Below are 27,618 nucleotides of genomic sequence, written 5' to 3' on the forward strand. Positions count from 1 at the left end.
TGTGAGGGGGGTATGTGTGTAGATTCTTACTGGTGTTTGTCAGTCCTGAGGTGTGTAGATGGGCCCTGTGTGTAGTGCTGCTCGTGTACTCCAGTGAAGTAGTTGTATGGATATGTGGCTGTTCCCAGTTTGACTTCAAGGCCTTCCTTTCATCCTTGTGTCTATACATGGTTTGCCTTGCTGTATCCCTGTGTTGTTGCACTGAGCTGTCTGTGGTTTGATTTCACTGACTGTGCCAGCCATGTGTGCTTTGATGGTATGCTCTGTCCCTTGTGTCGATGTGATGTACACATGCTTTTTGTGTGTCTCCATAGCCTTCCATTTGTGTCCAGCCCACTTTGGTTTCCCTATTTGTTGTGCTCCATTGCTGTTGGCATGTGGGGTGTGTATGTGTCTGTGTGTCAGTCTGTGATATGTATGTGTGACTGTGCAGGCTGTGTGGCCATTTAGATGTTGATTCCTTGCGTGTGTTCATTTGTTGCTTGTCCTCATTGCTTTTTCCGTGAGTGTGGTGTTGTGTGTGTTTCCCTGGCCCTGTGCTACTGTGCTGTGTGTTGTGTGTTCCTGTGCAGCCACTCCTGCATTGTGTGTCTCCACGATTGTTTGTTGTGGGGTGCAGGGTATGTATTGCCCTGGCTTGTTGTTGTGCATGGGGTGCACAGGGGGGCACATGGCATGTGCCCTCATGGGGTGTGCTAATGTGTGGGTGTGGCCCTGTGGTCTTTGTGCCCTGCCCATGCCTGGCACTGGCCGTGCCTTCTGCATTGCGCATGTATTTGCTTGTGTTCGTCGCTGCGGTGACGTGACCGGGACATTGCTGCATGGTGGCGGTAGCTGTGTGTCCAGGATGCAGCGGTGTGAATTTGTGTCAGGTGGGTGATGTGTGGGTGCCCTTGGGGATGTGTGCCTAAACCCCTAGGGTGTCGGATGTGGATTTGGACCCTGTGTCAGGCCGTGGGTTGTGTGTTGTGTTATTCCGTACCTGCGGCGGCGTCCGCGGCGGTCCATGAGTTCCTAGTGATGTAGCAGGTACAGCACCGGAAAGACGTGTAGAGCTGGGTCCATTGCGGTCATGTCTGGGTGGTGTGGACCGGGACTCTGGTTTCGCGCTCCGCTGTCGAGTTTCCGCCGTCTCTGGTTGGGCGGTGTCTCCGCTGCAGTGCGTCTGCTTGCTTGAGTCATCCTAATTTGTGGACCGGGGCGGACGTCATTTCGCACGGCGGAGGGTCTCCATTGGCTCCCACCGCCGCAGTGGCGGGCGCACTTTGATGGCGGTGTGCGTCGCACCGCGGCGGTCGGAAATTGGCCTATGTTTGACCATACTAATATGACGGGCATGATGTCCGCTACTAGCGGGCGGAAAAAGTCATTTTTCCGCACCGCCAGCGCAGCGGTGGTCCCACCGCCCTACATCCTAATGGACCCCTAAAAGTTACAAACTACCTCCAAAACCACAAACACTGAAGAACAAAACTCTGCCAGATTTCTACCAGAATGCAGAAACTTCAAATAAAAATATCACACACCAACTCAACAAAGTAAGTATACTCTCTGATTTATTACATCTAAATAAATTAAAATTCATTACAATATAACATAAGTAATATTTTTGCTTCTATACATTTTGTCTTCTCTACAAACTATCCCAACTTCAATCAACCCAACTTCACAGAACAAATAAAATCAACTAAATATATAATATCGTGAGAATACTTTAAATACAAGTTAACACACAATTAAAAAATCTAAAACAATCCCACTCACACCCTTACCCCCCTAAAATAACAAACTATTTCTAAACAAAATAACTAAAAAAAATGTTTTACTTCAACAGGAATTAACAACAAACTGAAAACAAGAACAAACAACAGAAACATTTTCAACAAATCAAGAAATTCAACGCACATCAGATGTGTAAGTTTATTAACAAATGTAAAATGTTAACATGCAAACAATTAATTCAACAAATGTTGATCTATTCCTACATATATATTTAACTGAAGTACAATTAACAAAATGACAGAAGGTGCAAAGTATATCTCGACAAAAAAAGGTTCATGTTTACTTTGCTATATGGGGTACACATACAGCTAAGAGAAAACATCCACTAACCACATTAATTGGAAATGTACCAAATATTACTCAAATGCTTGCTATGGGAGGGCAACAACTAGAGAAACAACTGTTATATGTGTTAAAGAACAGGGGGCGTGGCCTAACGCCGATGGTGGAGGCAGCGTAGTTTTTAGCTCCTCTCGCCTGGGTCCAATCTAGCGCCATCTTGACCCCTGGACAGTAGTCTAGGGGCCTGAACCCCAACAGAGCACTACTCTAAGACTCTAGCAGAGCAGAGCGACGTACAACATAGGCTTTATTCTGCTCATCTGACGAGCCCAGAGCCGATCAAGGGCACCGATACCCAAGATGGTGACATCAGGCTCGAGCGGACCTGGCGCGGAGCAGAGGTAGAGAAGAGGAAAGCAGCAGACTTGGGACTCTGCCCTGAGTCGGCCCACACTGAGATCTGTAGCCGGCGGGACTGCCCAAGGAGCCAACGAGAGTCTTGCTGGCCCGAATGGGTGGCTGTGGCGCACAAAATCCAGAATTGCTGGGGCCCATGGGTCAAGCTCAGGTGATTGTATGGAGAGGGCGCAGCCAGCGGAGGACGCAGCTTTGCTACCGCCCCTGCTGCTGGGCATGCTGTGACGTGGAAGGTGCCTGTTGGCGGACCCCAACGACCACTACTGGCACCCCGGAGAGGACAAACATGGTGGCAGAGAGTGCACGCCCGAAGCTACGCCCACCTGGGAAGACACGGACGGAGAGAGGAAGGCCGAATGCCCGGCAGCGACCACATCCACAGGTGAGAAGGGGGGACGCATAGTGGAGACGGACGGAGCCACCCCCCCAATCCCTGCATGACTGACCGGGATAGACCCAGAGAATGCAGCCGTGCCTGCTGGGCCTACAAGACGGTGCGCAGAGACCTGATGGGGGAAGGCTCGGCTGACCGCCCGTGTTATTCATCGGCAGGACTAGTACCCCAGGAGCACCGGGAGCTGCATGTTTGGCTTGCTCACCCACCAAAGCAGGCTGATTACCTGAGGAGGGCTATCTCATACTCTTATAATTCCTAACAAGAATAAAACCACACAAAGCTGCGCGGCTGGACCTAGTCCCCTGCTTTTACAACTTGGGATTACCTCGTCGGCACAGAACTACACCCTCTTAAGCCCGGTTCCTTTGCCCAGAGCCCATTGGGGGAACACTGACGTGACTGGGGGAACCACTGACGCGACCCTCCACCCCCCAAGAGTAGCAGAAGCTAGGACACTGAGCTCTCCAGAGGGGGCACGGTACCAAGGAAGGGCAGGCAGACGCACGCCCTGCCATTTGCCACACCTAAATGCTAACAGGGTCCAGCAGAAGACAGGCAAATCATTGTGAAAGAAGGACCAGGGGCAGGAGGGTAGACAGCGGCACCTGCTATGGCGGGTTCACCTGGTTGTCCCACGGTCCAGGACATTCTCCAAGCCATTACTGCCTTGCAGGAAGCGCTAGAACTCAAAATTGACACCACTGTTACTGGCCTCAACCTTCTTAGGAATGACCATAAGCAACCTGCGGAGTGAGTAACAGCCAAGGAACGCTCCCATGAAGAACTCCACCCGACTGCGACAGCGACGGAAAAACGACTGCAAGTAATGGATGCCAAAGTGAGAACTTTGGAGATTAGGGCGGAAGATGCTGAAAATGGGTCGCACTGTAACAATATTCGGTAGTGGGCCTTCCGGAGAAGAGCAAGTGCCTGGATGCGGTAAAATATATGGAGCATTGGCTGCGAATGGAAGTAGCTCCTGATGAACTCTCTGGATTCTTTGCAATAGAAAGAGCACACCGGGTGCTGGCAAGACCACCCCCAACCTAGAGCCCCTCCAAGACTGATGGTGGTGAGATTGATTTACTATAAAGACCAAGATTGCATATTGGCGCAGGAACGGAAGAAAGATGCGCTCAGAGTGGACGATGCCACTGTGTGCATTTTTCCGGATTTCTCCAGGGAAGTCCAGAGACAATGAGCCTCCTACCAGGAGATCAAGAAGAAGATACAACAACAGAACGTCAAGTAAGCCATGTTGTTCCCAGTAAAACTGAGAGTAATAGCCCCGGATGGGACGCGGTTCTTTCACTCCCCGCTGAAAGTATGGGACTGGCTGGAGAGTCAACCTGAACCGGGAGCAGCTGCAGGCGGAGAGGAGTGGCAACAACAGCAGCGAAGCTCAAGATGTAGGCATCGACAGCAGAGCCTGGCAGCGCCCTCACAGACTGAGGCAAAGCTGGGGCAACGCCGGGTGATGAAGGTGGTGGCCTAACTCAGTGGAAGCCAGATGGGCCGGGGGGTTCTGGAGCCGGGGCCCCACCACCCAAGCGCAGACTCGGATCCAGAGTCTAACGCATTGGAGACCTCGAGCCTGGAACTGCCCAAGGTCACACCAAGAACAGCGGATGACATCATCTGAGACACTCAGAGCATTAGTAGTGGGCAGGAGAACAGCATAGTTGGACACATCGGCTAAGTATTGCTCCCAATAATAAGCTCCAATACCATGCAGTGCACGACATCCGTACTTACTTAAGCTAGATTTGGGCCTGCATGTCGGGGGGACTCACGGAGTTCCCCCTCCTCCTTTTTTTCTCTCTCTCTCTACTAAGCATCGTGAACCCACCTCCACAAAAGTTATTAACTGTTAATGTGATTTGGAAGGATGGTGTTCTACTCATCCCAGGAAGGGGGAGTTGGGATAGTTTAGGACAGTTTTTGAAGTTGAGATTCGATGAGTCACACTTTATGAGACTATGTGCTTACATTACACAGATTGGGAAGGGGACGCAGGGTATTGCACTGGGAGACGAGAGGGCCCAATATCCCCTCTGTGATCTAATATGACTGGATACCCAACATACAAGTGCCTGACATGGAACATTAGGGGCATGCACACTATGGCGAAGCGCTATAAAGTATTCTCGTTGCTCCAAAGAAGAGTGGTACAAATTAGCGTTGTTACAAGGAACGCACCTCACTGACAAGGAAGGAATAGCGCTGTGATGAAGATAGAGGGGCCAGACCTATTACACCACGTATTCTGCACATGCCAGAGGGGTCCTCATATGGATCCGTGCTGGGACCCCATTCCAACTCAACGACACAGTGATAGACACTGAGGGCAGGTACATAGAGATATGGGGAAGACTGAAGGGCAGAGACCTAACGATATTCAATATATATGCCACAAACATTGAACAGAGTGAATTCTTCGCCAATCTATCACCAAAATTGGCAACGCTTTTAACGACGGCGACTATCTTTGGAGGAGACTTTAACTGCGTGGCCGATGTCCTACTGGACCGCTCGCACCCTCCCATGCGTGCTTCCCAGACAGTTTGCACGGTTAAAATGTTCACAGGTTGGCAGCAGCATTGGGGTATGATAGACTTCTGGAGACGCCTAAACCAGCACTCGAAAGACTACTCCTTTTACTCGAGACTCCACGAGGGGCATGTCTGGTTGGACCTTTTCCTTTCTACCCCTGCGTGCATAGCCAGATAACAACTATAGAATATCTATCACACACTATCTCAGATCATAACCCTGTTTTGCTGCAATTACAATGGGCCCAGTTTAGACCTTCAATACCTATGTGGCGGATCCAACCAGACTTATTGGAGGACCAGGTCTTCCGGGAGTCCATTAGAACAAAAAACACCCAATATTTTCTTGACAACACAGGCATGGCGACCACCACCCACATAGAGTGGGATGCTTTTAAGATAGTGGCACGGGGACACTACATAGTTGAGGCTAAGGGAGTTAGACAAACGCTGCTGCGAGATATAGACATAGCTGAAAACCACCTGAGAACCATAGAGATCCAACGACCGGGTCGACCTGAGCTCAAACCTGACCTCCTGGCAGCTAAAGAGGCAGTAGCGACGCAGGTAGAACGGCTGCGATGTTTTGATTATAAACAATACATAGAGAAGACACATGCAGAAAGGGACAAGTCAGGCTCTTTGCTGGCTTGGCTCACAAATCTGGAGAAGCGGGGTTCACCAGTCGTAAGATTAGAAGATATGGAGGGCGTTTGGATATATACACAAGAGGGGATCTATCAGACATTTGTAGCTACCACTCGGAGCTCTATGCTAGCTTCCCCACCAGAGACCTGCAAGAGACACGAGAATACTTGGTTGCCCTCCTGCTATCGGGAATCACGGGGGATGCTGCAGGGGACTTAGGAAGCGATAGTACGACACACGAGATAGCGGCCACCATCAAACACATGGCGCGCAGGAAAACCCCAAGTACGGATGGTCTACCGGTGGAATTTTATGCTACATACTCTGCTGAGTTGACACCACAACTCGCAGGACTATATAAGACAGCTAAAGAAGTTGGCTGCATTCCGGACACCATGAGGGAAACAGACTAAGTCCCCATCCTAAACCCTAATAAACCAGCCCAAGACAGAACAGCATACCGCCCACTCTTGATGCTCAACATCTATAAAATACTAAGTCGAATCTCACCCACTCGATTATTACCACTAATAACACCCATACCAAACCGTCTTTATCCCGAGCCGCAGAACAGTCAGAAATATTAGGCAACTGTTGCATATCAAGAGGACGGACAGGGAGGACCGAGGAAATGCAGCAATATTCGCTGTAGACATAGAAAAGGCATTTGACAGCCTAGATTGGAGATCTCTGTACGAGGTAATGAGATGTATGGGACTGGGTAAAGACTTTATTAGATGGACCCGGCTGCTGTGTAAAGGACCCACAGCTAGAGTACGTACGGGACGAACTATATCACGGAGATGGCAGGTGGAGCGAGGCACCAGACAGGAATGCCCGCTCTCCCCGATATTATTCGCGATCGCCATGGAGCCACTTGTGAATGCTGGCAGGACGAGGCAGCATTATAGGGGACTTAGCACAGGACACACTATTCATCAAATAGCACTTTATGCTGACAACCTATTCCTCTCCCTGCACAAGAGGGGGGAGGACCTACTGGCACCCACTCCCTACTGGAGGAGTTTAGCTCCTTTTCTGGACTAAAAGTGAACTGGCAGAAGTCAAGGCTCTTCCAAGTGATGTCCACTGGGCAACTGCCAGCTGACCTAGTGCAACTGCAATCGGAACCGGGCTGTCTGCCCTACCTGGGAATCAGAATATACCACTCCTTCCCACACATATACAAGGGAAATATAGGATGTGAGCTGCGAGAATTGTGGATGTCCATAGCCTTTTGGTGGACACTGCCGCTTTCAGTGATCAGTAGGATCGCACTTCTCAAAATGGTGGCACTTTCCCGCCTATTATACTATTTTAACACTCTTCCCCATTGGATCCTCGCGACATTTTTCAAGAAACTAGAAGCGGTGATCTGGTCTTTTAAATGGGGGGGGGCGGGGCAACGCAGAGTGGCGCTTACAACAACACAACAACCTGTAAAGGAGGGCGGACTAGCAGTCCTCAACTTTGAGACCTATTACATGGCAGCTCAGTTACAATGGCTGGTCACAGGTGTTGTGCAAAGATGAAAACCTGATGGTGAACTGCGCACAGCGGTGCCAACGCTTTCTGATCTCTTGCGGGTACTCCTTGGGATAGCACGGGTGACCCAGGGAAGCTTGCACAAATTTAAAGTACAGTCCCGGTACTGGAGTCAAGCTCTACAGTAAATGAGGGCCACGGCCCCATACTCTCTGGACATGCCATTGGACATGCTGAGGGCACTACCGCATGGAAGTACCTGGCGGGACTAAGAAGCGTGGACAGAGGCTGGGGCGACAAAGATGGTAGATTTTTACAGAAATGCAGGGCTGCTCCCCCTTGAGGACTTCAGAGCAGATTTTAATCGGCCCCGTGGTCACTTTCTTCAGTCAGTCAGTCAGTCAGTCATATTAGCTTTATTTCGATAAAAGACATATCATAAAAGCTTTTTAAAAGAAAAATCTGCATTTTACAAAATACAAAACATTTCATCAAGGTTAAGAAGACAATAAGAAAAAACAAGCTAATTGAGTTAATAGCATAAAATGTAATAAAATCATTTGCAGGGCACAAATTGGCTCTTAACAGTAGAAGTATTCAAGAATTGGCTATTAAATTTCTCGATCTAATATTCCATGCCCAGCTCAAGAATTTTGCCACGCTACAAGCATAAAAAGTTTGTGAATCAGATCTTAGCATGCGCAATGCCACAGAGTGGCTGCGAGTACCCAGCTCCCTACAGAGTGGTTTAAGCCAGCATTTCCTTGGGTTTTTGTAGGCTGGGCATACGAACATGATATGGGCTATTGTCTCATGCTCTACCGTACAATTTGGGCAAGAGGCTAATGTTTTGTAAGGAACATTCCATTGGGCAGACATTACACAGGTAAGGAGTGAGCCAACCCTGAACGCAAAGTATAGGGCTCTATCATAAGGTTTTTGAATAGCATCTAGGTAAGGTTCATAATAGATGGTAAATTTGTGCTGTATAAATTCCTCGGTGAGCCTACCTAGTTTATGGTCCAAACAAACCTTGTTATGAATCCAAGTCAGTAAGCTTTCTTGAGTTCTGCCTTGGGTGGAGAAGATCTAGTTGTCCACATCTCTTTGAGGCCCAGATCGTAGAGCAGTGATTTCAAGGTAGTAAGCCAGTTGATTTTATGCCAGCCATCCATGTTCATAACTTCATTTAGGCCTGCAGCATACTTGGTTAGCTCAGGGGTTCGCCACAAGCAAGCCCATAATAAAAGAGGGCGAAGTCTAGCCAAGTCTCTGAGTGAATGGCACCCTAGATCTTGTAACAGAGGTCTGGTAGGAGTCCTTACAGGCAACATCATAAGATCTTTTAGGAATTTATTTTCAGACTTCACAATTTGATCTAAATTGGAAAAGCCACACAATTCGGCTCCATAAAGGGCCGAATTTTCTCCTCTCGCCTTATATATATCAATTGCTGGAGCTATGGGCTTGCTAACTGACATACGATGTTCTTTAAATATAGCTCCAGTAACTCTTTTGTGATTCAGGAGCAATTTTTGAATGTGTGAGCTCCAGCACATGGAGTCTAAAATGCGGATGCCTAGATAGTTCAATACAGTGACCCTCTCAAGCTGGGCGTTGTTTAGGACAGGTGAAATTCTTAGTTTAGCAGGAGAGTTCAGCACCGTATACTTAGTTTTTTCTGTGTTGATAACCAATCCTCTGATGGTACAAAAGGATTGGAAACCATCCAACAGGCGCTGTAGGCCCCTCGGGGTCTTAGAGATAAGGAGGGTGTCATCGGCGAACAGGAGAGTAGGAATTTTTTCGCCCGCCAGTGCCGGTGCGTCAGATGGTATTTGCTGCAAGTGCTCCACCACCCCATTTATATACAAGGAAAATAGGGTGGGGGCCTGGCGGACGCCCCTGTTCACCGATATTCTGTCCGTTCTCTGCCCCTTCGGGCCCCATCTGACCTGGGCATAGTTTCCCTCGTGAAGGCATACCAAAAGGTTTAAGATGTACGTCGGGAGTCCCTGATCAGATAAGACCTTCCAAAGGCACCCTCGAGGAACCAGGTCAAAGGCAGTCTTTAGATCTATAAATGCAAGATAAAGACTGCCTTTGCCAATCTTGACCACCTTCCAATACAAGAGAAGTAGTCTGAACACCTGCTCAATTGTCCCCGTACCTGCCCTAAAGCCTGCTTGGTAGTCAGAGAGAATCTTCTTTTCATCTGCCCATTCCAGGATTCTCTCCAACACCACCCTCCCAATAGTCTTCTGCATGGAGTCAATTAAGCTTATTGGGCGATAATTTGCTGGATCGTCCGTTTTTCCCTTTTTATATATAGGGACGACCTCAGCACCTTTCCAGGAGTCTGGTATCTGGCTGCCAGTAACAATAGCATTGATTAGGATGGAAATGAATTTTGCCCAGTTTGCAGGGTCCGTACGAAAAAGATCTCCAGGTATGCCATCTGGACCGGCTGCCTTTGCTGGAACTATGCGCCGGATGGCAGTTTCCACTTCCATTTCGGAAAAGGGATGGCTATTTGGTGCCCCTGTAGTTGATCTTAATTCTATTGATGAACCCATTAGTGGAGGATCATCAGGGGCAGAGTAAAGCTTCAGGAAGTGTTCATACCAAATGGAGCTTGAGATGTTACAAGTAATTATGTCACTTTCAGGGCACATCTTTGTCCTAATGATATTCCAAAACCGGCAGGCATCCTTTTCTAGACTAGCCTTTTTCAGATCCTGCCAATACCGCTCTTCCCATTCTTTTTAAGCACTAAGTACTGCCTTCTTGTAGTCCTTCCTTGCTTGCTTAATGTTAGAGTGCGATCTCTTCTAACTGCAGCAACTAAAGCCGTCTTTTTTTGCCTACAAGATTTCGAATACCATAAATTGGCACTATTTGTTTTTGAGGGCACGGGCCGATGTCCTGCTCTAGTTGTTGTGCAAAAAAGATTCTGGAGAGTGCTAATTGTTTTGTCGTAAATTTCAGGAATTTTGACAGCAACATCATGATCCAAGGAATTGCCTCCCAATTCTTCCAGTGCCTCTGCAACAGTTCTATTAATGGCGCATAGCCTCCCTTCGTCTAGGAGGACCCTGTTCCATTTCAAGTACCTGTTGCAGTTAGAGGGAATTACTTCCCTTGTTGGCATTAGATCTTCTAGTAACAAACCTCCAGATTCGAGTAACCACACGGATTTTAGAGTTAAAGAGAGTGGGTTATGATCGCTGTCAACTGTTGGTATTATCTCCATATCTATTAAATACTGCCACAGGTTGAAATTTAGAAAAATATAATCAATCCGCGACGAGCAGCCCAGCCTATTGTAGATATGTGCCCCGTTTGCATCTGAAAGAGACCTACCATTAGTTGCTCTTAGACCATATTCAATGGCCAAGGAATTCAATTGAACAGCAAGCTTAGTCCATCTTTTTATAGGTGGGATGCTTAATAGAGGAATTCCTCGTTTTGCATCGTCCTCCTCGGTACCTAACATATCCTCAATAGCAAGAGGCTCGAAAGTGCAGTTGAAGTCGCTTGCTATTAGGATATGTGAATCATGAGAGAGCTCGGTTTCCAAAGATGCAATTATTGGTGACTCAGCACCTCCCTTAGTTCCCCGAACATATACATTGAAGATTACAAGGGTTCTTCCTCCTTGGTTCTCCCGGATGGTCAATTTTAGGAGGTCTGGGGAAATGCATTGGACCTGTTTAAGTGACCAGTTCAAAGATATGCTTATCCATACCAAAAGCCCACCCGATTGCCGTCCCTTTCCTGTTTGTGGTAATACTGCTGGGGCAAAATAAGATGCAAATCCTACTTTATGGTGCTCAATCTTGCACCACGTCTCTTGGAATATGCATATATTGTAATCATCAATAAAGTTATTCCAATCTGGAAGAGAAAGCTTCCTAAAGAGGCCAGCTATATTCCAAGAGAGGATCTTCAAGCCTGCGCTGTTCATTTCTGCAGGCCCCTTTTCACTAGGTGATTGAGTATAGGCACAGTCGGGTTGTAGGGGGGGAGTTTTAGTATTAGGACTCGTTGTGCCCCGTTTGCATCTGAAAGAGACCTACCATTAGTTGCTCTTAGCCCATATTCAATGGCCAAGGAATTCAATTGAACAGCAAGCTTAGTCCATCTTTTTATAGGTGGGATGCTTAATAGAGGAATTCCTCGTTTTGCATCGTCCTCCTCGGTACCTAACATATCCTCAATAGCAAGAGGCTCGAAAGTGCAGTTGAAGTCGCTTGCTATTAGGATATGTGAATCATGAGAGAGCTCGGTTTCCAAAGATGCAATTATTGGTGACTCAGCACCTCCCTTAGTTCCCCGAACATATACATTGAAGATTACAAGGGTTCTTCCTCCTTGGTTCTCCCGGATGGTCAATTTTAGGAGGTCTGGGGAAATGCATTGGACCTGTTTAAGTGACCAGTTCAAGGATATGCTTATCCATACCAAAAGCCCACCCGATTGCCGTCCCTTTCCTGTTTGTGGTAATACTGCTGGGGCAAAATAAGATGCAAATCCTACTTTATGGTGCTCAATCTTGCACCACGTCTCTTGGAATATGCATATATTGTAATCATCAATAAAGTTATTCCAATCTGGAAGAGAAAGCTTCCTAAAGAGGCCAGCTATATTCCAAGAGAGGATCTTCAAGCCTGCGCTGTTCATTTCTGCAGGCCCCTTTTCACTAGGTGATTGAGTATAGGCACAGTCGGGTTGTAGGGGGGGAGTTTTAGTATTAGGACTCGTTGTTACAATCCCTGAGGCAAAAACCCGGGTATTTAGGCATTGAGGGATGGAAATGGTAGTAAGAACACCATGAGCGAATGATAAGTCGGGGTCACATGTGGGAAAGGCCGGCAATTTAGAAATTTTCATCAGTCAGTCGTTCCCATGAGGTGATCCCCAAGGAGGCCTCATAATTTTATCCCCCAAAGCTGTAATGCCTATCATAGAAGGATGTCTAAATTGGATGTTCGAAGTAGCAGGGGGGCAAGATCTGTAATCCAAAGTCAAAAGTCCCTCTGCTAAATGCGGGGATGTCAAGATGAGCTCAATAGTGTCCAATTGCTGGGCCGGATGTGAGTGTCTAGTAGCCTTCACTATGTCCTCTCTTACTACTGAATAGCAGCCTCTAACGTGCCTAATCCAATGTGTAGACTTATTGATCAGTGAGTCCTCATGTTCCTTACCCACCACCTTAGGGATGTTGATCATAAGGACTGACCGCTTTAAGGAAGTAAAAGAAGGCAAGAGGCCGCTAGATGGGACACCTAGTGTGCCTCTATCGTGCGTAGTTGCCTGAGATCTCAAAGGGGTTGAGGCCGGCGAAACACCAAATGGCCTCCTACACTGTGTCGTTATCGCAGATACGGTGTGCAGCCCTACCTTATGGTTTGAAATGGGGAGCTCTGGTTGAATGGGCTGAGAGCGTGCCCCATCATTATTTTTATAGTAACTTTGCATTTTATTTGTCGTTTGTATTACGCACTGTGGGGCAACTGGGTTTAGGGAGGTATGGTGCGATATTAACAGTTCTAGGGAGGCTTTCAGATTTTTAACTAGGGCTTTTAAGTCCTTTACTTCTGCTGTTAGTAAGTTAATAGACAATTTCAAGTCTGTGGAGTCACTATCTGTGTCCAAGCCATCGTCTACTTGGGCCCCCGAGGCAGTTTCCACAGGGCTATTAGCTATCAAAATTTCGTGGGGGGCTGGTTCATTTGCTGAGGCCGCAAACCTATTGGTGCACACTATTACAGTGGGCTCCGAATGGTTTGGCTTGTGCTGGGAAAAAAGCTGGGTCGGTGTTTGGGAAAGAGAAATAATTTCCGAGGAAGGGGTATTCTGCACGCCTCTTTGGCCGGAAGGCTTGCCAAACATCTCTGGTATATGTACAGGATTTATTTTGTGAGAATTTCCCAATTCCCCCTTCTCTAATACAATTGCCTCCTGATCTACTGCCGGAACCCCCATCAAAATATTTTCACAGTCTTCAGCTAAAGCTTCGATACGGTCCATCGTATTACTTTTGGTCACCTTCTTATAACTTTTCCTGACTTTTTTGGCTCTCTTAGGGCCATGCATAGCGTTCGTTCCTGAGCCCCTCCCCCCAGCCCCTCCGTGGTTTTTCGTTTGCCCATGATTGAACCAACTAGGGAGAAAAACAGCAAATGAACTAATTTTCCCAAGCAAAGAAGTACCTTCAAGCAAAGTCAGATCCTTTTTCAGCTGGGCTCAGTTGAATGTTCCAGTTGGTGTTGGCGAGCGAAGTATTAGAAAGTTAGCCCTGGCCTGGCGCTGCCTGATTGCGTATGTGGCAGGCGCCCGGGGCAGGGGATGCTGGGCAATGAAGTTCACTACAGCTGCTCCTCTCACGGCAGCGGAAAACAAGCTGCAGCACGGGACACCACCAGACAGGGCTCCATCGATGAAAGCCGTTCCCCTCACGGCCTTTATTGGGCACTGTGCTTGCTCGGTGCCAATCAGGGAGGCAAAGAGACAGGGAGAGTGGGCTGTGGGCTGTGGGAAGTGCGTTGGTGTGACTTAAATAACACCGTACACCAGCATGCACTAGGCACCATTCACCACCATGTTTCCCGCATCTCAAGCAGCTCGAGCAGCTCAAGCACACAATGCAGTGCTCGTAGTGCTCAGTTGCTATACCGGAGCTGCCAGAGCCGCCACTGCTTTCACTCTTCCTCTCTTCGTCTCAAAGATGGTAGATTTTTACAGAAATGCAGGGCTGCTCCCCTTTGAGGAGTTCAGAGCAGATTTTAATCGGCCCCGTGGTCACTTTCTACTTCGGGGCCGATTCCGATGGCCGGTCGGACAGCTGTCCGTAGCCTTACCCTGCGACCGACACGTACCCGGAGCCGGTCCGTCCTGTAGAGTAAGTACGATGCGCATAACTGCCAAAAGCACGACCGACACGTAGGCTGTGAATCAAGACCCATTCTCTGTCTAAGCCGTAACTCCCAAAGAGGAACCGTGTCGCCCGGAAGCAGTATCCATAGCGGTTTCCGGCATGACAAGTACGATGCGTACTTCCTACGCGCCGGACGGGTCGTCACGTACGGCACGTCACAGCATCCGGAAAACAAGCATATCAGCTACGATTTGCGCCACAAATCAATACAGGGCTACGAGACGGACCAGCTTGCAGCTGGTACGAGACGGAGCAACAAGCAGCGTGTACGACACGAAAACATCATGAATCCCATCGCGCAGGTCATACCAGTACTCTACATCTATGACCGGCTCAGGAACCGACGCCAACGGCACAGGTGGTAAGTCAGATACCTACCAAATTAAAAAACACGCACCCGCAAAATGGCACACACACACAGGAGATCCATATCCTGGCCACTAACAACAGCCCACCATAGGGGTTGCATAGCCAGCACCACTAACACCCCCACCCATAGGGGACCTGTTGATCATCACCCCTGCCACCCCACTCACAGGGGACCTGTTGCTCATCACTACTGCCACCCCCACCAATAGGGACAATGTTGCCCATCACCCCTGCCACCCACACCCCTAGTGCTTATGTTGCCCATCACCCCTGCCACCCCCAGCCATAGGGCTTATGTTGCCCATCACCCCTGCCACCCCCACTCACAGGGGACCTGTTGCCCATCACCCCTGCCACCCCCACCCATAGGGACTATGTTGCCCATCACTACTGCCACCCCCACTCACAGGGGACCTATTGCCCATCACTACTGCCACCCCCACCCATAGGGACTATGTCGTCCATCACTACTGCCACCCCCACCCATAGGGACTATGTTGCCCATCACCCCTGCCACCCCCACTCACAGGGGACCTGTTGCCCATCACTCCTGCCACTCCCACCCATAGGGACCTGTTGCCCATCACTACTGCCACCCCCACCCATAGGGACTATGTTGCCCATCACTTCTGCCACCCCCACCCATAGGGACTCTATTGCCCATCACCCCTGCCACCCCCACTCACAGGGGACCTGTTGCCCATCACCCCTGCCACCCACACCCATAGGATGGGTGATGCGCAACACATCCAGCATACGCAAACATCAGGTATGTCCGCAAAATACATCCCCCATGACATCATCACAACAGTGTGTAGTCTGTGACAAATGCCCACAACAGTGATTATGGCTACGAGCATACAATGTAAGTAACAGCACATGTGTGACCAACACATGAGTGTGACATACACAAGGCAAGCATCACCATAGCACTGTGGCAATGTAAAAAGAACACCCCCTCACTGTGTAGAGCAGAAGTTAAGTGGGGGCTCACAAAATGCAGCAGATGTCGAGCATTGTGGTGATGGGGACCAAACCCCCCTCAACACAGTGACCAAAAGGTAAGTGTCATCATGGTCAAAGCTGCAAATAACAAACAGCATGTATGATCCCTGCTCCCAACACATCAAACACTTCTGGGGCAAACTAGTGGTTGTGTCCCATACACACAGAGATGTGGTGAGGCTAACGGTGCTGTGAAAACATAACACTCTCGGCCACGTGCAGACAAGCACCACCCATGGGGGCTGACAATGCACACAGCGTACAATGACACAACAGCAGAAGTGAGCATCACCAAGCATGCACACATCTCGAAAATAGACACACCAATCAAAACAACATGTGTAGACTGTAGGTGTCAGCTCACAAACTCACATTCCATGCTAGCAATGGCACCCAACAACCATGATGAATGTGTACAATGATGTGAAATGACTCACAGGGACAGCATGCAAAATCACAGAAACAGCATCCAGACCAAGGCCCACAACAGCAATACCAATGCACTGTTGCAGATGCACAAACAGGCAAACTCACACTGCACATCGGACACAACACGTGTGTGTGTGTCACAGTATCCCCAGGCAACTACACAACACATGAGGGGGGCTGAACCACAGTGACACAGATGTGGACACAGTGCCATACAAAAGTAAACCATCATTGGGACACCCTCAGTGGCCAATCAGGCGTTGGGAGATGAGAGGAAGCACAACAGACACATGTGACACAAGCTGGAATGAACACCAACTAACACAGCAAGAGACTGACACACAACACCACTACCCCTAGGGAACAGACAGTGGGGTGACACAAGCATGCATGACACCTCCACTGTGATGACAAAGGCAGATGTCGTACAAACTGGGAAACCCAGACATATGTCCTGTGCCACAAACGTACATCACACATACACAAACACAAATCACTCAGCATGGCCCCTCATCCATGGACAAACGGGAGCTAGGGGACCAACCATGCAAACATTCACATCAGTCCACCATCAACACCACACACCTGAACTGCAACAATGTGTATCTGTGAAGTCCACATGGACAGGTGACATTGCACATGCACCCATGACAAACACAGGAATGTTGCCAGGAACTAAGGTGCACACACACATCACACAAGGACTGTTTACAACCCTGGGGAATGACAGACACACTGCACAGTATGCGGTACATGGCCATGACCTCAAAGGTCATGTAAGCTTCAGAATCCCTGCCACAGTTCCAGGACTATGCAGATGCCAAGGAGGAACACAAGGCACCCATGCTGACACCTGCCAGCATCGCTGCCGTGAACCCGACAAGTGGGAGCAGTCACACACACATACAAATGTCTCAATCACTGAAAACTACCACCTAGGGACAACTACATGATATTGCGAACAAACAAGTGCCTTGAGGAACCCTGACTGTGTCCCATCTGTGTCTGACAACATCATCACCACTCAGAACTGACAAATCACAATGATGATACACCAATTAACAGTAGTGTGTCATGCACCCACACATCTGGTAGCTCACTGGAAAAGTAGTGGGATGAACCTAGTACCACTCAGCAAGCATCAACAACAGGAACATATCAAGGGAACCCTGTCTGTGTATGAACAGGGATGTGGACACACACACATGCACATACAACACACACCATGGGCCCAGGCCATGTCACTGGACAACACACTAACTTGAGGGGACACAACTCCTGTGGGGGCCCAGCTGTGTCAAACATATTCACTGCAAGTCCCACTCATGTCTGCAGAACACTTGGTCAGTCAGCCATCAGTTACCACACAATGAAGGCTCTGGTCACAACAGCCAGGGTATGGGAGTCTCCCCTAAGTCAGCTGCACATACCCAAAACATATGTCTAGCAAGTTGCACAGAGGACCCAGTTGCTCCTATTACAATGATGCCCACACCTGCAGGGCCTGTAGTGATGAGCACAAAGTATGTGGAAATGACAATTTGGACAATGGTAAGCACATCATATGTGCAGGGGTGCAAGCCACAGATGTGACCATGCCAATGAAATGCCCACAGAGAAATGCACATAAATAGTAGATCCAGACACACCCAGGTAGCTGCAAAGGATGACATGGATACCCACCAGAATAGGATACATATCTCATCGACCACAGGGAGTACCTCACATCAAATCATCAATATGCAACATTGTAAACCAAGCATTACAGGTGCAAGGGCATGTAAAACAACATCAACATGATGTACAGCTAAATCAAGTTCACAGGGACAAAGTAAAAAGCTTTATTCAGCATATGAAAAGTGAAATGTCTGTTCCAACAAAAGGCCAATGGCCAGTCCATGTCCAAATGGCAAGGAGTGAACTAGAGTGACAAATTCAGTATATGAAATGCTAAACGTCTGTGCAACCAAAAGGCCAATGGCCAGTCCATGTCAAAATGCCAAGGAGTGAACTAGAGTGACAACTGTCACATCTTGCTTGCCTGACCTGCTAAGGACCGGGGTCATCCCCTCAGAGGGGCATACATGGGGGCAGGCCAGGCACCGCAGGGACAGGATCAGGGCGCAGCAGAAGGAGGCAGTGAAGAGGTGGGGGATGCAGGCGAGACACTTGCAACTGCAGTGGAGCTGACTGAAGTGGTGGGTGCTGTCACAACTGTGGGGCACAAGTCAGATGGGGTGGGTGCCGGCACAACTCCAGTGGGCAGGTCAGATGGAGTAGATTGGCTCACCACTGCAGTGCCCAAGTCAGACGGGGTGGTCGTGGACTCCAAAGCAGTGCCTACATCCATGGGAGCGGAATGGGGGACAGGTGAGGTCGGCGGGGCAGGGGGAGGGACACCACCACATCAGTGGCACCAACTGTTTGACCAGGTGTGGAGGAGCAAGTGCTAGGGGGGATGGCCCTGGCATTTTGGGGATGGTGTATCTGTGGGTGGGGGAACCTGGGGCAGGGAGTGGCGGGGGAACCTCTGGAGTGGTGGCCTGGGGGATGGAGGACGGAGACTTTGCCTTGGAGCTGCGTGGTGGCGGGGGGGTCTTGCTCTTCTTGCGCCGGAGGGACTTGCGGGTGGGCGTCTCGGTGTGACTGCGCCTGGGGGAGGGTGTCCAGGTGTGAGGGGCACTCCCTTCTGTGTGTGGGGACTTCCTTTTCCTCTTGTAATCAGGATCTGCTGGGTCAGTGGGGAAGAGGCCAAGGTCACAGAGGAAGAGCTTCTGGGGGGATGGGGTTCCAGGTGAGGCAAGGGAAGGGGGCTGGGAGGGAGAGGTCTCGGAGGACTGTGGAGTGGTTGTGGATGACTGTGTGTGTGTCAGCAAATCAGCCCCTGTGAGTGTGGAATCAGTCCCCTGCGCTTGCTTGGGTGCACGTCTAGCCCTTGGTTTGGGGGTTTCTGTGCTTGGGACAGGTAGGGTGCTAGGAATCGTGGGTGGTGCAGGGGTAGGAGGGGTGTGGGACTGTTGGAGGAGGGACACTGCTACCGTCAGGGAGGAGGCCCCGGACTGGTTGGTCCTCTGTAGGGTAGACATGCCCGAGGAAATGCCCTCTATGAATGACACCAGTTGTGTCAACAGACCTGTGTGTGCATGATGGACCTTCAGCATCGACGTCTGCCCTACATGGATCTGTCTAAGTAAGTCCACAGTCTCCTCACTCAGGGCAGTAGGGGACACAGGGGCAGGGGGAGCGGTGCCTGGCACAAAGGAGACATGCTCACGAACACGGAAGCCCACAGGGACCTCTGGGATGGGAGCCGATGGGAGGGGGGTGGTGGTGGTGGTGGCGGAGACAGCCTCACTAGCTGGTGTTTGGTGGCTGCTGACACCCGCCTCCACAGGGGAGTCATGCTCAGAGCTGCTGTGGCCTTCAGCTGGGGAGGATGGTGCTGACGACTCCTCTGTGTAGCTCAACTCGCCCTCCGTGCCACTGGGTCCACCTGACTCCTCTCCTTCTGTCCCTGTAAGGCTCCGTGGCTCCTCCTGGTCAGTGGAGCTGTTCCCTCCTGTGGCCGTGGATGTATCTGGATAGGAATAGGAAGTAACAGAACAACATCAGTCACCTGCACCAACTGCACACACCACAGTGAGTACATCACATCACAGGGCAAGCCCTGGCATCATCAGCTGAACACAGCTCAAAGTCCCAACACTGTTTAGGATGAGACAAATGTCATTCTCAACATCAAGCATGGCACACATATCCCTCCTTGACTTTCACACATATGTCCGTTGCATGTTGGATGCTAACACACCAATGTGCCAACATGCACCACCACACATTAGTTGCACATGCAAGTGAACATGTAGGAGTATGTCACTAGACACACAGCACATCTCTTGCGACTGACTCAGTACAGGTGTCCGGATGAAGGGATGGGCAGAGACTCATTTCACATGCTTGGGATGCATGCCAGCAACACACACTATGATGTAGTCATGTCCTGATGGGCAAGGCCACAATGGGTGCATGGTGCACACTTGAACACAACGCAGGCTCACTCATAGCAAGTTCAATGCCATGGCACTGGGATGCCCTGAAAGTCAGTAAACACTGTCTCCTGTCACAGGGGCAGGGCATCCAGACAACAACAATATGCACTGACTCACAATCCTAGCTCAATGGGGAAAATCTAACTCTGCAGATGACCTGCGCACTTGCCCATCCCATGCAAACAACATATCCAGGACCCAGACGACCCCACATCATGAAAATCATTCATATGAGTCTCAGCAAACACAAATCCATGTACATTAACATATCACAGTCTGCCATGCATATAACCCAGCTGCATGAGGGACACAGTTGCATACACCATTGTGCGCTGTCAGATGATCACACACCTATATGCCACACAGGTCTTGTCTCTCACAGTCACATCGCAGATGTCATGCTGACCCTCTGAATCATGGACACCCGAGTTGCACGTAGCAATAAGCCACACCCTAATGACACAGAGGCACACACCTGAGGGCACATGTCACTAGCACAACCTGCAATTTCATACACAGGAGTGGGATTTCTGTGTTTCTGAATGCCCTTGAGGGGGCATGACTGGGCAGGACTAAGTGAAACAGTGTTTTGCCCCGGACAGTAGTCAGGTGGCTAAGCAATTGTGACATACTTGATATACATACTCCTGATGCCCAAAAACTGGAGTCCCCTGCTGCATGGTTTTGTTTTGAATACCCCAGAAACATGTTGCGAGTCAGACCAGCAATTGGTACACATCTCAAGGGCACACACAGTTCACATGTCAGATCTCAGGCATTGTGTAAACAATTGAACCACCCATGAAACACACAACAGAGTCACGGGAACTGATGCTGACTGGTACCTGAAACATAGCTGACTGCAGGGACACAGTGCCCTAGTGACACAAGCAACAGACTGTAGGGGCCACACCTGTGGAACAGATGAGGAGGGTGCATCGCACAGATGAGGGACCTGATTTTGGGACTACAAGACCTACGTAATGTGGAAGTGTGATCAGGACAAAAGACTGCTATTTGCATGTCAGACATAGTACACAGATCAGGCATGGACTTACCCCCTTCCTGCTGCTGTCTGGCCTTCAGCTGCCTATCCAGGTCCGGGAAGACCACCGCCAGTATCAGGAGCATGTGGGGAGTCAGGGTCCGGTGTCCGCCCCTCCTGCTTGGAGGTGACAGCTTCAGCTGGACTCTAGCTATCCTCCGGGTCCAGCCCCAAAGGTCCTGCCACCTCTTCTGGCAGTTGCGGATGCGGCGCTTGTAGACCCCCACAGAACGAACAGCCCGGGCGATGGTAAGCCAGATCTCCTGCTTCTGGTGGGCATCAACCTGTGAGGATGACCAAGTTAAAAGTACATTAACACACATGCCCCAGATTTGTGCAGCACACAATTGGATATACATGTCATCATCACAAAGGGAAATACATTACACAGGTAGTGCAACCATGGGGAATGAAAACTCACATGCATGTCTGACATGTTAACAATGCCTGGATAGTTTAAGCTTGCAACAATGCACTTTAGCAGCATGAAAACTATTCATTACATGTACCTACACACTTTGGTGGATGAAAGTAGTCAGTGAGAATGCTTGCCACTGGTGTACACACTGCTAGTATTGCTAGTCAGACAACATGCATAATTAGGAAGGCAGTGGACAGCACACTCACCTGCTCTCCTGGTGTCCCCCAGAGCTTTCTATACTCTGGAAGGAGCCCGTCCAGCAGGGCCTGGTTCTCCTCCTCAGTGAAGGCTGGGACCCTCTCCAGTGTACGTGCCATAGCAGGAGCCAGAGGATGCATAGACAGCAGCAGTGGTAGCAGGGATGTGGTCCAGTAGCATGTAGTGCAGGCAAGTGAGCTCCCTGGGGGCCAGCCAGCCTCATATCTGTGCTGCAGAGGCAGACTCTGTGCCATGTGTCCCAAGTGATAGGTCCAACACGGTTGCATCTTATGAATCTGGCCAATCCATTCAAAAGTACGACTCATACACGCCTTCCGCATCGTTCAAATCTTCACCTTCATGGAACACTTGAAATTGCAACATTTTTTTTTAATTATTCTTTTTATTGAGAGTTCATAAAGACAAAATCAATGATACAGAACACATTTATATTAGAATTAATACGGTACAGGGCACGTTGGTGCAAAAACATTTTCAAATTGCATCAATTCGAAACTTGATTATAAAGTGCAGAGTGTAAAAATAAAAAGCATAATAAAGTTTCAACTATTCAGAACTTAATTGTAAAGTGCAAGGTGCATAAGAAGGAACAATCTAGCAGACTGTTAGTTAAGATGATATAGTTAAGAATAAATGCTGTCAGAACATATGATAGAAAAGACTAGGTTTAGAACACACTCCAAAACTTCTCATATTTCTTAAGTGCCCCTGATCTCAGTGCATATTTCCTTTCCCTGCCCTGGATTCGTAGTAGTTTTGCCTTCCAAGCCTGAAAGGTTTGTACTTTATCGTTTTTCCAGGACTGCAAAATAAGGGATTTGGGTATTAGGGAGGCTATGAAAAGGGACTCATCATATGGAGTTTGGCTCATAGAGCAGCCTAGTACAGGAACTAAATCGTCAAACATTATAGTGGCTTTAAGCTCCAGGGAGAGGTATTTTTCAATTTCCTTCCAGAATGGCTGAATTTTAAGACATTCCCAGACAATATGTTTCCAGTTCCCTTTCTCCTCACACCGGAAACATTTATCAGCAACTAGGGGGAAGATACTGTGGAGATAGGAGGCAGTTCTATAGATCAACCATTTATTATAAAATTGCATGCGTCTAAAATTAGCGACGCGAAAAATTGTTTTATTAAATTTATTTATTTTATCCCATACATACTGGTTGATTTCAATATTTTCCCTCTTCTTCCACCTCTCAATGATCCTACTGGAGGATTCCAGACCTTTGTCCTCTTTTAATAATTTGATCCAAATACTCATCTTTTTTTAAATTTTATTATTCAAAGCTGTCGAGATAATTTCTTTGTGGTATAGATTTCCTATATCCAACTCTTTAAGCCTTGGATTTAGCATACAGAAAGACCAATTCAAGGTGGAATAAGAGAGATGTATCTGTCTGGAGATTTCATCCCATGACTTCCACCTATTTCCGGTAAGGAAGTTTTCAATCTTTACAAAGCCATTTTCTTTCCAGAGATTTATTGTTTTACTGTCCATACCTCCCTCTTCTCCCAAATTAAAGTTGTTCAAATCTGTTGTATTACTTATTCTAGGAATAGAGTAAAATTTCAAAAACTTAATTTTCTGTTTGAAAATCCACTGGAGGGATTTGTAACGAACTTTCTTTGGATATTTCGTGGTTCTAATCGGGTCGGTTATTTTTACTTCTAACAGCATCTTCTTCATAAAAAAATTGTCTGCCTCGTTAGTGTCGGAGAAAAAAAACCTAAAACTGTGATGTGCAAAGGATGCAAAGTAATATTCTCTAATATTTGGAAGGGACAACCCTCCTTGTACAGAAGGAAGGTATAAAATGTTACATGCAAGCCTAGGAGATTTTTTGGCCCAGAGAAAAGAGGAAATCAGGGCACCACTTTTAAAAAAAAAAGAGACCTGAATTACACAAGGTATAGCATCGAATAAAAAATCAAAAAGAGGTAGAACCGACATTCGTATTAGTGCTGCTCGCCCCATTAAAGACAGGGGTAATAAATTCCAACGCTCTAAAAGAGACCCAACCTTTTTTAACAGAGGTGAAAAGTTCAATGAAAACAGATCTTCCAGATTGTCCGATATGAATATTCCCAAATACCTCTTTGGGGATGGGTTATATATTTGCCTAAATTCTGGTATTAAAGTGTCTACAGTGCAGTCTACTAGAATAATTTCCGTCTTGTTAACATTAATTTTATAACCCCCTAGTTTTTGGAAAACCGAGAATATTTTTAAAATTTTCAATTGGCTAGAGGGTTTAGAGTTTAAAAAAAGGGCAATATCATCGGCATATAATTTTATATTAGTCATGCCTGCTACTGGGACTGTTTCGGTCCGTATATTCCTAATCGCAATCGCCAAAGGTTCGATAAATAACGCGAATAGAATTGCCGACAGGGGACATCCCTGTCGCGTGCCTCTAGTGACCAGACATGTCCCGATATTAGAATTATTGATGATAATCTGTGCCCTAGAATTCATATATAGATGTTTTAAAATAATGATAAAAACCTCCGGGAAATTAAAACTGTGCAAAATAGCAAAAAGGCAGTCCCATGACACTAGATCGAAGGCCTTCTCCGCGTCTAAAAGCCAGATTTGAGCCTTCACTTTATTTGATTTAAAAAAATCTAGTGCCTCCAATACAAACTTTGTATTTGAATAGAGATACCTGCCTGCAATAAAACCACACTGATCGTTAGCTACCAGACATCCCACTATTTTATTCAATCGGTTTGCTAAAAGTTTTGTAAAAATGTTATAGTCTGTATTCAGTAGACTTATGGTCTATATGAATTTATATTCTCCTTGTCCTTTCCATTTTCTAAAATGCTAACCACCACAGCTAAATGGAAAGAGTCTGGCGGGGAGCCTCCTTGGAGTAGGTCATTCAGTAAAAGTAAAAATTCTTTTTGTAAGATTCCTCCAAATTTTTTTAAAAATTCAATAGGAAGACCATCATCACCGTTAGCCTTACCGTTGGGGAGAGAACTAATCACCTCAACTAATTCTAACACTGAGAATTCCTCTGTGAGGTATTTCTTGCCCCCATCATCTAATTTCGGTATTGGCAATTGCTCTAAGAACTCCCCAATAGAATCAGATGAGGCCCCTCCCTTGAAATTGCAACATTGTTGTAGGCATCCAACTGAATTTCCAGTGCACAACTCGTACAAGTTTTGAATCCACATCCGTCTCCATGACAGTCCTGACCCAATGGGTGCGTCCGGCCCGTTCAACTGACTGTACAACGTGTATTTTGAATATACACATGCACCCGTCTCCATACGATTCAATGGCCAAGGAGTACGCCTGTCTCGGACCATGCCTGTCCGACGCGTATGCATGATAGTCACCTGCGTCGGACCTCATTGGATTCAATGACAAGGCGTACGCACGGCTCGGTCATGACCCGTGCAATGCGTACGCATTGTCACCCGCGTCGGACCTCATTGGATTCAATGACAAGGTGTACGCACGGCTCGGTCATGACCCGTGCAATGCGTACGGATTGTCACCCGCGTCGGACCTCATTGCATTCAATTAAAAGCGTACGCACGGCTCGGTCATGACCCGTGCAATGCGTACGCACTGTCACCCGCGTCGGACCTCATTGCATTCAATGACAAGGCGTACGCACGGCTCGGTCATGACCCGTGCAATGCGTATGCATTGTCACCCGCGTCGGACCTCATTAGTGTGACTATTAGACGGATGCAACACACATATACTGGCCATGGACACCTGCACACACCTGCCACACTATAGCATTGGCCACACAGTGTCCCATGGCATGTGAGGCTGCATTTCCTGGGTGTTTGAGGGGGCCACAGCTTTTTTTTTTGTCTGGCACTTTGTGCAGCCACTCCCAGGCTGTTATCTTGTACATGGGGGCAGAGTCCTTTGTGTGTTGTGCACATTAGCACTGTGATGTGCAATTGGACAGTAATGGGCATGAGTGAAGGCCACAGTGTCAGGTTGGATATGTTTAAGACATGTCACATACACCCTGAGTCCTGGGGGTGATGGCATGTACATCACAGTGAGACCTGTAGCCCCAATACTGATGTGCACCCACAGTCTGTGTGCATGTTGTGTCTCAGATGTGTCTGATCACATGTTACCAATAGGTGACAGTCTCCACATCCATGTGGTATATGCTTCAACCTTGATGGGGTGTGTGTCTAAGAGACGTACATGTAGGGCCGGCATGAACAACAGTGGCCACTACCTGTGGGACTTACGCTTGCCTTGTGGTGTGTACGTGCTACGCCATGTCCATTGCTGTGTTGATGTGGCAATACAGGGACCCTGAGTTTCTGCATGGCAAAGATCTGTGATGCCTGGGAGACATGAGTCCTCATTTGTCACTGGGGTGGGTATTTTGAACATTGCAGCAGCACATAGGTTGGGTGACACAGCCAGATGATTAGCCCATTGCACTACATGGCACTCATGTGGACATGTGGAATTGAGATGTGAGGTGGTGGTCTTGTAGGTGACATATGTGTCCATGACCAACAGCACACACCTCAGTACATTGTGTAATGTCATGAACTAGCATGTGATAGTGATCGTGGTCATGGCCACATGGGTGGATGTACTGACAATCTTCCTTTGTGCATCTCTGTACTACAGGGCACCAGCTGTCCATCGGCCGATCCCAGACCTTGCAATCATGCAGGAACGTGACAGCATCAGACGGTACCGCTTCACCAGGCCACTGATTGAGGAGTTGTCGGAGCAGTTGGCACCACATCTGCTACCGGGCCGGACATACCCTACAGCACTGACCCCAGAGGTGAAGGTGATGGCAGCCCTGCACTTCTTTGCTACCGGTACCTTCCAGTACACTGTGGCTACTGCTGGTGGTATGTCGCAAACGATGTTTAGTCAGGTGCTACGCGATGTCTTGGAGGGGATGTTGCAATTCCTCGACCTGTATATCAAGTTCCCGAGCCAAGATGAACTCCCTGAAATTAAGGATGCCTTTTATACACTGGGGAGGATGCCAAACGTCATTGGATCCATTGACGGGACACATGTTGCCCTGATACCACCACAGGCACATGAGCAGGCATACCGGAACAGGAAGCACTACCATTCGATCAATGCTCTGGTGGTCTGTCTTGCTGACATGTTGATCACACGTGTGTGCACGGTTCCCTGGTTCGGCACACAATGCCTACATTATGAGAAGTAGTCACATTGCAACGCTGATGTCACAGATGCCAGCTCAGCGTGCCTGGCTTGTCGGTGTGTACTGACTGTTTCTCATTGTGTGTGTTTGTCAGTGTTGTATTCCGCACTCCTACAAAACTCAGCTATCTGTTTTTTTTTTGTGTTTAGGTGACTCTGGATACCCCAACATGCCGTGGTTGCTGACACCCCTCAGGAACCCAGTGACACCAGCCGAGCTGCGCTACAATGAGGCACATGGTTGGAGCAGGAGGGTGATTGAGCGGACATTCGGCCTCCTGAAAAGCCGCTTTCGCTGCCTGGACAAGACCAGAGGGGCCCTCCCATATGAGCCTGCAAAGGTGTGCAAAATAATACTGGTCTGCTGCATGCTACACAACA

The sequence above is a fragment of the Triturus cristatus genome, chromosome 4_1 (genome assembly GCF_964204655.1).
Source record: "Triturus cristatus chromosome 4_1, aTriCri1.1, whole genome shotgun sequence".
In the NCBI taxonomy this organism is placed as follows: Eukaryota; Metazoa; Chordata; class Amphibia; order Caudata; family Salamandridae; genus Triturus; species Triturus cristatus.